General features: G+C 36.5%; 1 long non-coding RNA gene across 1 annotated transcript; it reads right to left on the reverse strand.

Moving 5' to 3' along the window:
* Positions 1–1,473: 1,473 nt before the first annotated feature.
* On the reverse strand, positions 1,474–8,921 carry LOC118471145 (uncharacterized). Its single transcript, XR_008604523.1, has 4 exons — positions 7,955–8,921; positions 6,748–6,936; positions 5,434–5,554; positions 1,474–5,351 (listed from the first exon to the last, which is right to left on the reverse strand). It is a non-coding gene; the product is annotated as an uncharacterized LOC118471145 (long non-coding RNA).
* Positions 8,922–12,920: the final 3,999 nt, after the last annotated feature.

Here is a 12,920-nt window from a genome sequence, read left to right on the forward strand (position 1 = left end):
ATTACTGTAAAAGCATGAAGGCAGGAACTGAAACAAATGCAAAATGCAAAGACGCCAGACCTCGAGCCACATGAAAAGAGCCTCGGTCTGCAGCTTTCATACCATAACCAGTCAGACATTAAAGCACAACCGTCATGTTTTCAATGCAACTGTCAGTCCAGATGAGTTACAAAGATGACTGTGGACTTTATTCTAATGTTTTCTTTTCAATAAATATTGCACAACTTTACCTCTTTTTGTTTTAAGCTGTAATTTAAATGAACCAATCTGAGAAACTGCAGATATGTGACACCGGGGCCCAACTAGTGGCCAAAAACTAATAAGATCAGCATTTCCTGTTCAGTCTTTTACAGCGTATCGCATTTTTTAAAGATTAAATCTGCTTGTATGTAGGGCTCACAAAGTAGCAGCCAAAAAAAAGACTTATTTAAAGCCAATAATGGATTCTGTAAACTTTCTAAGTGTTTTAAATATAAAATCTCAACATGAATAAAGATTTAGTATACCTATTATTTAAGAATTTGAGTAAATGTACATAATTCCCATCACTGTTTGACCTGAGAGAGCAGATAAGAGGAAGAAACAAACACTTCTGCAGGATATATTCAGTTATTCTGCAGCCTGACTGACCTTTCAGATACTTGATTCATTAAATAAAGAGCCAGTGTCTCCATCTGACCTCTAGGGGGCGTAGTTGCAGCTCTGGGACACCTCACAACTATTCAACTTCACTTAATTATCTCTCATATGCAGCAACACTGATTTTTAGTTACAATCTTTAAAAAAATAGCTGATGTGTACAATATTTCAGCTGTTTTTCACACTTTCACATTTTAAATTTTATCTCCCATCCTCATTTTCTTGCTCTTTCTTACATCTGTATGCTTATTTTTGTATTATTATTATTTACTCCTGAGAGCAATCCTTTATTCCCCTTTGCCTCTTGCTGTTTGTCTTCCTATTTTTCCCCTCCGTTGTGGGCCAGAGGTCGGCTCGTGGGAGGTTTGTTTGGGAACACCAGAGGGGACAGACAAAGACGGTGACTAAAGGCCACCAGATATCAGCTCAGTCCTCCAAGATTGGACACAAAACCTTTGTCACATTTGGCTCAGAGTCAACTAAGAGGCCACAAATCTGCTGGTTTGGATTTGATTTGTACAAACTGAAGCTGTCATTCGACTGCACACATAAATCAACAATAATAATAAGAATTTTGTAGTTGCATCCTGATATAAAAATGCTTCACCCACATAAATGTATGAGTAGCAATGAATATTCCTGCATCCTTTTACAGGACTTTTACTTGTCAAAGAATATTATTAATATGCTTTTGCTTATGGAAAAGATCTGAACATTTTCTCAAACCACCACCTCTGGATTGGGCTGCTAGAAATTATATTTCATATCAAAAATTCATGATTTAAATGTAAGGATTTTATCATCACATTTTCTTTTTCTATTTATTTTCTTTAATAATGAATCTCCTACTCAAAAAACAAATGCATTAATTCATGTACTTTACTTCCAAAGAAAGCAATTCATCACATTATTTTTGCAGATGCATTGTCAGTTAATATAACATTAAATCTTACTTTTTTCCCCACATATCAGAACATAAGTAGGAGGACATACACAGGATTGGTCTTTTATGCTCTTTCAGGAAAAAATACCACAAAACCAACATCAAAGTTGATAAAAATCTACCCAAAACCACAAAATTGTTGACAGGACTTAACTGCATGTTAACTGAATCATAGTGACGTCTTATCAGAATAAAAGCAGTAACTGAAACCTGCACCTAGTGATGCATTACTGTTTCTAAAGTGATGCATTACTTTAGGAACCGTTACGACCCAACCGCTATAGTCAGCTGGGTGCAACAAAAACAACCAGTTGTTGTTGCTTTAGGTAAAGCAATTTATAGCTCAGTGTCAAACTTAACATAACAGTGATCAAACAAAGAAAAACAAGACTGGTGGATGCTGCTAAATCAAAGAACCAAATAAAACCAAACAAAGGCTAACAGAGTTTTTAAACTAGCTAAACAAAAGCAATATGACTAAACTCCTTATCCAAACTTAAGCACTTAACAAGACACAACATGCAAAGACTCAAGTCATAAGTAGCTTCTCAGCAAATTAGCAACCTGCTAACAGGAGTCTTCATCAAGACTGTTAGCTCCTCACTGAAATAGCAGCTGCTAACTGAAGCTCTAATTTCTGCTTAGCTATGGAACCTACAACACACACACACACACACACACACACAAGCAGCACCAGTGTAAACTGGTCACATTAAATCCCAGCCACCCTGACTGAGACTTTGGTTATAGGATTAATCCTCTGCAGGTGTGACGATGCCTGCGACCGATTGGTTGAAAGTGGAGGGAAGTGGGTGGTGGCCCAGTCAGACAGGATGGGAGGCGGGGAGAACATAGGCTGAAGTTCGGGTTTTCATCTCCAGACTCGTTAGCTGAGATGTCTGGCAGCTGGAGGTCCAGAGATGCTCTCAGACCAGCCACAGCTGGACCTACACATGCCAGCTCCCATACAAAGGCCCAAGAGAAACCCACCCAGACACAAGACGGCACACAATCACCTGAGGCCATAACAGGAACAGTGATTCATCACTACAATGAGCAATTTTTACACCGTTTTTTGTTCAGATTGTTATATAATACAGAAACACGGTAAAATTCAAGAAGGCGGCACAGTCTGAACACTCAGATAGTAAAACAGCATTTAGTGTGGCCATAAAAAATGCAATAAAAAATTCTTCAAAATATAACCATAAGTAGCAACTATAAGGTTGTCGAATCCTGTTAGTTTCACAGGCATTATGTCTTAAAACCAAAATTTTGGGCAAATTAAAAATGCAAACTCATGACAGTGTGACAAGAAAGTCAGAAAATCATAAAAGTTATTAGAGATCTATATATTTTCTCTTTTTAGAGTCTCTTGACATTGTTTACCAATCATTCATTTATACTTTTTTATATTCTGAGCTGCTTTTCCTTTTATTTTCATGTGTTGGGCACCATCTTTTTACATATAATCCACTTTTGTTTCTTTCTCTGACAGTGAAATAGTATTTGAGTTGTGAAACTCCTGCACAATCTGCACCACTGGTTTCACTCCATTATTTCTGTAATATTTTTTATCGTATCATACGGCATTTAAATGAAATACAAAGAAAAACAATATCACATGTTTTTATCAGTGAACCTGAGAGAAGAGGAGTAATTTTATCTCTATAGGCAGTTTCTTTTCCTACTATATTTCTAAAATAAAACATTATTTCAAAGGTTAATGTAAGAAGGAATTGCAAAAATGTCCTTTTCTTGCAGTTTATCTAATAAGAGAATCTGGAGGCTGAGATCACTGACCCATAAGAATCTTTAAATAAAGTCGTCTACAAATGTTGAGGTTATATAAGAGTTGTGCCATGTTGCGTCACATCACAGTTAAATAATAATATATAAAACAGCATCACCTCATTATACACTGTCTGTCCAAAAAAAAAGTGCCACTTGGCTTTAACTAATGCAGTGAGGAGCTTCTCATTTCTTAAACAACCATGTTGGAAGACAAATCCTGTGGTCATGGACAAGATGTTCATCTGTCTCACAAGGATAAAATTATTGGTCTGCATCAAGCAAAGAAAACAACTAAGGAGATGAAACTACTAAAATGAGGCTAAGAACCGTCCAACACATCACTAAAACCTGAAGGATAGTGGAGAACCATCATCTCTGAGGAACAGATGTGGTCAGAACAAACTCTTAGATGATCGTAGGAAATCAACAAGTGAATTCACGGCTATGTTTAGTAGTGAAAGTAAGAACATTTCCACACACACAATGTGAAGAGAACTCAAGGGATTCAGACGAAACAGCTGTAGCTCTAGGAGTGGATTTAGATTTTGTGTTCTTTTATGGCACATAAACATGACCGAGCTTAAATTTTCTAGATTTTACCCTCCAGTCTTCAGATTATTTTGTATTCAGGCTAAAAATAATGTGAATTCATCATTATGTGATATTTTTAGGTTATGAAAGCTGCGAGTGTTATTAGTATCTGACTTCACTTTTGTGTTTATTTGGGTGCGGCTTATCTTCACAAGGCGTTTCGCCACCGTCCTGGACAGCAACAATGTGGAAGTCAGAGCCACAACACGGTGACTTAGGAGGAGGGACGTTGTATTTTTAACCTTTATAAACACAACTCACTGAGGAAACGTTCTCTGCAGCTGTTAACACAAACCTCTGGTGTGCTTTTGTGGCCAGTTTGCAGAAGTGAAACAACTATTCTGAAGTTTTAATAAGGAAACACCATGTAAAAATACTCCATCGCAGTAAAAGTACTTGTTGCACAGAAAAATGGGGGAAATATTAGATGCAATATGACTTTTTTTTTTAATGTAAATAGTGATGCAGCAAATATTTTCTATTAAAGGAGCTCAAACTTAATTTTTGGCAAATTATTAAATATTATAATTACTGCTAAAGTTATGGTTTTAATGTAAAACATAATCTTAAAAGACAGTACAGCTGTTTTTTGTTTTATTTTATTACTAATATTATTATTATTTCGCTCACTTTCACCTTCATTATTGTTAATACTGCTTATATTAACTTTCTTTTCTGCAGTACTTTGGAGCTACTGGTACAATCAAGTACTGCAACTGACAACAAATATTCCAGCTGTTAGGGATGATGTGTTATTTGTTTAAATCCAAAGTTTTGTCAAATAAATGCTGCAGATTAGAAATATAAAGTGGTACTGCATGGAATATGGCCAATATAAGTACTTTTTTTAAGGACTGTACTTCACTTTATTTCTGGATCCTTGTACTTCATTTGAATGTTTTCCATTTTATGCTGCTTTTTACTTCAGATTTCCAGCATTTCAGAGGGAAATTTTGCGCTTTCTACTACACTTTGTTTGAGACTCACTTTAAAGATTTATTTTTAAATTATCAGTTGATAATAAACCAAGTGTTTAAAACAGAAAACATACGGTAAAGATTAAAAAAGATCAGTTTCAGACTTGTGTAATCTCACGTTTTAGAGCTCGATGAGTTGTTCACAGCTTTTTTCCATTTACATTTTTCAACTTAAATATGATTTTTCATGTAGAACTTTTACCATTTTTTCAACTTTTACCATTTTTTCATTGCAGTATTGATACTTTTACTCAGGATCTGAGTAATTTTCCACCATTTCTTAGCTCTAAATGATTTTGTCAGATCGTTCTCATCTTGCGAGTGTATTTGTGAGTCAGTGTGTTGATGCAGCTGTGAAATATTGTGGAGAGAATCTGCCCTCAGAGCTGCTGGAGGCTCTCAGCCACCTGAAACACATAAAGACAGGTCAGAGATGAAGAGAAGCTTTATGAACAACACGTCCTGCTTCCAAACCATTAAATGTCAAACCTGAAGACAGCTGTTTCTCCAGATGTTCGATGTGCTGCAGGCGTCTGTCGATCATCTTCTCTCGGGCTGAAACCTCCGAGATCAGAGTGGAGAGGAGTCGAGTCCGTTTGTCTATAAGAACCTGCCACAAATTCAAAATATCAGAAGGTTTTAAGAGGAAAATCAGTACAGAATCCAGTATGAAAGAAACAGAACTCCATATGCTCAAAACTTGTGGACACCAGTGGACTTCTGAACTGTTTTTAGCTTTAATACAGAGGAATTTTAACACTTTAACTAGTAAGAAAAGTTGAACAAATGAAGGCTTCCAGCTCTGTGATAGTACAGTTCAAACATTTCCCAAGTGCAGGTTAACAGAGTGGGCATTTTTAAACATACTAGTTTTATTTACTCATACTTCAGTCTGGCTTGGAGGTGTATCTTTTGCAGAAGTGGAGTTTCTTTGGTGTGCAACCTGACCCCTATGACTGTCTTCTTCAATTCAACACTTGACTAAATCATTCACCAGCATCCAGTATCTCTCACTAATTTTCTGGTTTGGTTTCTGCTATGGCTCATCCAAAAGGTCAATTCTTACATGGCTAATGATGTTGTCCCTGGTAGTTTTTCAGTTTGTGTGAAATGATTCTGCTATGGATGTCTAATTAGAGATTCCAACTCAACTGTTTAAATGGATCCTAAATAAAGCGATCCAATAAGATTTACATTTACAAGCTCCAAAGCATTTAGTCAAAATGTACACTACTGTTCAAAAGTTTGGGGTCACTTAGAAATGTCCTTATTTTTGAAAGAAAAACAGTTTTTTCAATGACGATAACATGAAATCAATCATAAATACAGTCTAGACATTGTGGTAAACACCTGTTTTTTAATGGAATATCTCCATAGAGGTACAGAGGAACATTTCCAGCAACCATCACTCCTGTGTTCTAATGCTACATTGTGTTAGCTAATGGTGTTGAAAGGCTAATTGATGATTAGAAAACCCTTGTGCAGTTATGTTAGTACATGGATAAAAGTGAGTTTACATGGAAAACATGAAGTTGTCCCCAAACCTTTGAACGATAGTGTAGCTTTCTTGACGTGGTTTAAGTGGTTCTACCAGTTGTGAAGCCTCTAATCCATAGAAATATAACAGAAGAAGGACACATGCTCAGAAAGAATATATCTGGTCCAACACTAATTCTCTTAATCCAATTGCACCAGTTTGGTCTGACTGAGGCATTTTTACGATCCCTGAGCTGAAATCCAGATTACTAGTGCTCTGTTAGGATCCATGTGAGTCCAGTTAATGTCACAAAGTGAGTTTCTGACCTTCATGGATCTGACGTCCAGCTGACTCCGAGCCCTCGTCCTCGGCTCGGTCAGACTCTTCACGCTGTGGAGGATCCGGTTGATCCGGTGCTTCATAGTTTCCTGTTCTGCTTCCAGATCCTGCAGATCTCTGACCGAACTCCAAGTCTGATCCTTCCTGGCGCTGAGGATCTGCTGCTCCTTCCTCACCTGCAGAACAACTCATTACATCTGCAGCAATCAGGGACGAATGCACCAAAGAAAATACTGAGATGGCAGATTAAAATGTGCATCAAAGTGATTTTTGCATGAAATTTCTGAAGATGTAAAGTAAAAAAGGCATTTAAAAAAAATGTTTCCTTTAAATATGTCCTCACTTACAGTATAAAAGCATTACCTCTTAAAGCAGCCACACCTAAAGTTGCAGCTGTTATTATAACAATTTATGTGAGGTCATCTATTTCAATTTTTGTTTCTATTTTTATTTTTATAATTTTTTAAAATCATCTATTTTTATTGTCTAATGTATTTTCTTTTTACATTTTTTTAATATATTCAATACATTTATATTTCATATTATATTTTCCTATTTATTTATTTTATTGAACATTTCCTTCTCTTTTACCCTTTTTTTATTGACTTTACTACTATTATTATTACCATTTTTAGCCTTGTATTTGTGGTTTTACCTGCTATTTTCTTTTATTTCACTTGTTCTTTCTTTTACTTGGACGTGGCATTTTATTATTATATGTGGTGCTGTTGTACTAATTTATTTAAATTTTTTTATTATTACGTTTTACCATGTTTGGACTGATCAACCTTCTGTTGTTCAATGTTCATCCTGAGTTTCTCTCTTTTGTTTTTCAACTTGTCTGTAAAGCAGTTTGTAAACAGTATTTATAAGGTGCTACATACATAAAATTATTATTTTTATTATTAACAAACACTTGTCAGTTCTCAGATATAAGGATTGTCTGGATTTCTCTATATTACATGACCACAAGCGAGTGTGAATCAGACAAAACAAACAATTTCATAACACTACCTTGGTCTTTTTCACTATTTTCTGATATTTTATGGACTAAATGAACAGTTTTTAATCAGGAAAATAATGAAAATAAATGTTTATTGTATTCCTATAAACTGTTAGTGTAAAAACTTGTCAAACTCTGGACTCTTTCTGTCTGATCTGCTTTAAAAACCACAAAAACAGTTCCATCCTCACCTGTTTGTGAGTCCGTCTAGTCTGGAAGTTCTACTTTTGAATATTTTCCAGGCTGTTTGTGGCTCTGTCCAGCTCGGCCGCCACCATCCCTCCCTGCTGCTCCATCCGATCCACGTTCTCCTGCACCCCCTGCAGCAGGTGAGCCAGTCCCAGCGAGAGCATCCTCAGCTGGGACGCCGGGACCTCACCAGCCCCCTGAGACGCCCGGAGGAACCCCACCAGCAGAGCGAGCAGCTGCAGTGCTCGGTTCACCCCCATCCTCCAGGATCTCACCAGGATGGAGATCTGAGGGTCGTTTCTGCAGGTTTAAGGCCTGCAGTGTCCTGATGTTCCCTGAGGAGATCTGGAGCTCAGAATGGTGAAGGATAGAGGGAGGAGAGCCAGACGGAGACGTTAGGGGTGTTTCCACACTGACGTAGGGTCATAAAATAGGACAAGTGAACCAGAACTTTCAAATTTCACTCTAACATCACAACTAGAATCACAATCCTGCTGCATTTAAACTCATTTTATGTCCTCAAAGTTCTAAAAATCAGCTTCTTTTGACCACATTTTCCCTCCACATGCTGTTTGCACAAAAATATTACTGAAAAACTCCTGCAAGAACTATAATCACACTTCTTTCTGCTAAAAAATGTGAATAAAATGCACAATATAAGCTGAAATCTGCAGCCAGAACTCTCCTCAACTTTGCCCACTTTCCTCCTAAAGCTCATGTGTTGGATTTACACATTAAAGTAAAGCAGTAGCGACCTCTGCTGGCTGTTTGTGAAGCTGCACTTCTCATTCTGGGATGTAAACCGAGTGCACAAAGTTCATTCATCCCTCCGAGCCAAGTCACTGTTGACTATGTTGGCATTATGTCAGAATAAACAGGCTGCTCAGGACGTATTTCATGGTTGAACATATTGTTTAAATTCTTTGGCATCAGACTTGACACCAGTCATTAAGCAGCATTTTTAATCATCAAATCTGTCACTTCACTGCCAGTTTTCTCTACAATTTTCCTCCTAGATAAATACATCAGGCAGTTTTAATCTAAGAGATATTTGAGCTTCAATGCGGCTCCAATTATTGTAGTTATATGACCACCGGATCACATGAATGTTTGCATGTGAAAATGGTTAATTACAGCAATAAACCTACACTCTGCTTCATAGCATGTTTCAGCTCGTTGGTTTTGGTTTGTGGCCAGCGGCTTTAAAAAGATTTCAGATCAAGTTTTTGATCACGCTAACATGTTCATGCGGTTATTTTATGTGTTCATGAGTGAAATAAGAACTCATGTATGAATATTTTCACCTTAAAAATCTGCACTTAATCGTTAACAGTCTCAAAAACATGAATTCAGACTCGTAGAGTTTGGAACCAATGATACTTTCTTTACTATTATTCTCCAGAATCAGGTTTCGACTCCAGGTTTTACTCCAACATTACAACTTGCCATTGTGTAGCTCAGAGTAGCTGTAGGTGAGCTGGTGTGCTGAGGTGGGTTCTTCATAGTTCTGCAACGGCATAGGGTTACATCTGAGCTATTTTAAGGTGTAAGGGGACTTTTTTAATGGAAAAATAAAGGAAATATGCAACTTTGAAGCACAGAGATGACTTTTGAGCACTACAGAAGGACTTTCTAAAGATTTTTTGATGAAATAGTTCACAGAGTTGTGCTTTTACCAACTTCTAAGGGAACTATCTGCTCTTTGAATGCTAAAGGCTCCATTATGTTCAACTGCTACTTTTTATGTTGACTGATGCTGCAGGTATTCTGCTTCTCCACCCATTTCAAACTTTTATTGCGCATTATTTTCATGCAAACAATAGAAATATGTAGCTTTGATGCACTGAGATAAGTTTTTAGGTTGCTCATCGGACTAGAGAAGGAGTTTATAAAGATTATTTGATGAAACTGTTAGCAAACAGTTGCAAATTTACCAACTTTTATGGGAAATACTTGCTCTTTAGATGCTAAATGCTCCATTACGTTCACTAGCTAGCTGCTAGTTTTAATTTTAATGTTGATAGATGCTGCAGGTACATTGTTTTGCCTCCAGATTCAGACTGGTATTGCAGATTTTTTTCATGTAAACTTTAGAAATATGTAACTTTGGTGCACCAACATGTGTTTTTAGGGCTAGAGAATCTGACTAATTGGACTAGAGAAGAACTTTCTAAATATTATTTGATGAAATTGCTTGCAAATGGTTACAAATTTACCAACTTCTAGGAGAAATATGTTGCTCATAGGATGCTAAATGCTCCATTATGTTAGTTATGCTAGTTGCTAGTTTTAATGTTGGTACACGGAGATGAGTTTTTAGGGGGTTAATGAACGACTTAAGAGGGACTTTAATTTTCTGGTTCAGTCTTGCTGCTCTTATTAACATTGCTTGAGGGCAAAACTACCAAATTCAAATGTTTTATTAACAGTAAATAAACTGTTACCAGCGCATATCATTCCCATATGTTTGGGCCAGTAGAGACCTCCTACACCTTCTAGTAGACTCAGTAGGTAAGTTAATCATGGCATAACTGCATGATTTCACCTCCAAAGTGCAGTAAAAGTCTGTATTTGGAGGCCTGAAGGGATGGAAAAGGAGATGCAAGTCGACTTTGTGTACAGCCACTTTAATAGAATTATAAATTAATTCTCATTAAGTAAGTTTTTCAGTCATGTCTTGTAAAGTTTAGACACCTAAACTGCTTGGTTGACTTGATTTTGCATGGAAACGAAGGATGGCTTGGGCTAAAATGCACTCTGTAGTTCCATTTTGCACGTTGGGTTGTGACTCCAGAAGAGATTTTGCATGAATTCATTCACAGAGGTTAGAGTAACCCCAAGGTTATCAGTCTTACTCTGATTATCAATGATCAGAGTTTATGGAAAGAATGCCTCCTGAGGTGGAGGATGTCCCTACTGGTCCATATACATGGACATGATATGCTCTGGTCACGGGCTATTTACTGGGTTGATAACATCGGAATGTGGTGGTTTTGGTGGTTTTAGCTTCAAGTAATATTGATGAGAGCTGCAAGAATGAACCAAACAAATACAGTCTTTATCTGGTCATCAATGAACCCCTCAAAAACCTCATCTTTGACTATCAAAGAAACATATTTCTGTAGTTTTTCCATGAAAATGTATCTGTAATATTTGTCTGAATCTATCTACTGTTTAAAAGTTTGGGATCACTTAAAATGTCCTTATTTTTGAAAGAAAAGCAGTTTTTAGTCATTGAAAATAACGCATAAAGCTTTAAAATGTATTTATTATTTCACCTAAAAACACCACACCAATTAAGATTTGTTGAAGTGAGCTGAATAGAGAGATTCGAGCTACAAATCCTGACTTCCTACACTCAGACTGCAGCTGAAAGAAGAGCTTTGTGCCAGCAAGCGACAGACCAACAAACTGCTCTTTGAATTGTTCTGGGTTCGGGGCAGGACTAATGCACAAACGGCACTATGTCAACTCATAAAGCCTGATTTATAAAAGCAGAGAGAAAGGCGTCAGTCTCTACCCACTGCTTCCTCCTGACATTCTGGATGCAGAAGAAAGCAGCAGGAAGACGGTGTCACTGGGTCACAGGATGACTGGGAGGACAAACCACATCATACAGTAAGGAAACGCTTTTTTCTGCATTTAAGGGACATCTGAATAATTTCTGTTGCGGATATAAAGGAAGAAAAGCCATAGAAAAATTTTGAAAGATAATAAAGTCATTGTTGTCAGAATGAAACCTCACATTTTTTGACCATTGCTTAAAAAAAAACAAAAAAAAAAAACCCTGAACTGAACCTTTTAAAAACTCAGAATATGCTAGAGACTAGCATGGTACACAGAAAATCTGTCAACCAAAAGGCGAAATTAAACAAAAAACAAAACAGCTAGTCAATGCTTTTTGTCCTTCATTTTATGAGACAGTTGACTAATTTCCTGATACCGATATTAAAGATGGAAATGACACAAAATCTTTAAAGATGATCAAGTCATTGTTGCCAGAAGAAAACTTTACATTTTCAAAATATTCTTTTGTAAAAAATACCCAGGAAATACTATTAATACAAAAAAAAAGTCCAGAGAATATGCTGAAGTGTAATGTGATGTTCCATGCTGAGGTGGCTAACAATAAACTAAAATATAATAAAACTTCATTCATCTCTAGATCTGCCCATGATCTGTCAACTTAATTATGTTAAATGTAAAACTAAACCAAAAAAGCTAATTAAACATGAAAACTGTAAAACAAGAAGTTAAAAACGCTCTACTGAACTAGTAAATCTAAAGATGCACTAAAAGAAGAAAAGGTTGAAATATTCAAATATACAAAACAGTGAACTTCACAGCCTCAAAGAGAAATAGGAACTATGCAACAAATGTACTAGTTTCAACTTGCTTAAATTCATTTTTAATTTTTATAGCAGAGCTGTCATGACTTGATAAGTTCAGGACCCAAATGCAAACACTAACGGTAGATATTAAAAGAACTAAAAGCAAACTAATTGAAAAGCTGTCCAAATAAAATTAAAAACATTGAGAGAATTTAACCAAAAATCCAAAATGACAACAAAAGCATGGCACAAACAAACAAGAAATAAACAGACTCGAAAAACTAAATGTACAAACCAGAGGCAGGTAAACAGGAAGTCTGACATGAGGAGGCCAAAATGGGTAAAACAGGACAAACTGACAAAGACAGAAGGACTGATTAAACTATTTAAACACTCAGATGTGACTCAGGTGAAACTAATCAGGTCAAACAAAATGGAGGGAAAAGAGGGATAAAGAACAGAAGTAAAAAGACAAGCGAGGCACAAGGAAAGGCAGATTCAAAACAAAACAGGGGTAATTAAAAAAGGACATGAAACCTACACATAAACAGAGACAAAAAACACAACAAAAACAGAAACCAAAACCAAGGATCATGATAGAGACCAAGACCTTATATTCACATATGACAGAGAGAAA

This window comes from Amphiprion ocellaris, chromosome 17, assembly GCF_022539595.1.
Source record: "Amphiprion ocellaris isolate individual 3 ecotype Okinawa chromosome 17, ASM2253959v1, whole genome shotgun sequence".
Taxonomy (NCBI): domain Eukaryota; kingdom Metazoa; phylum Chordata; class Actinopteri; family Pomacentridae; genus Amphiprion; species Amphiprion ocellaris.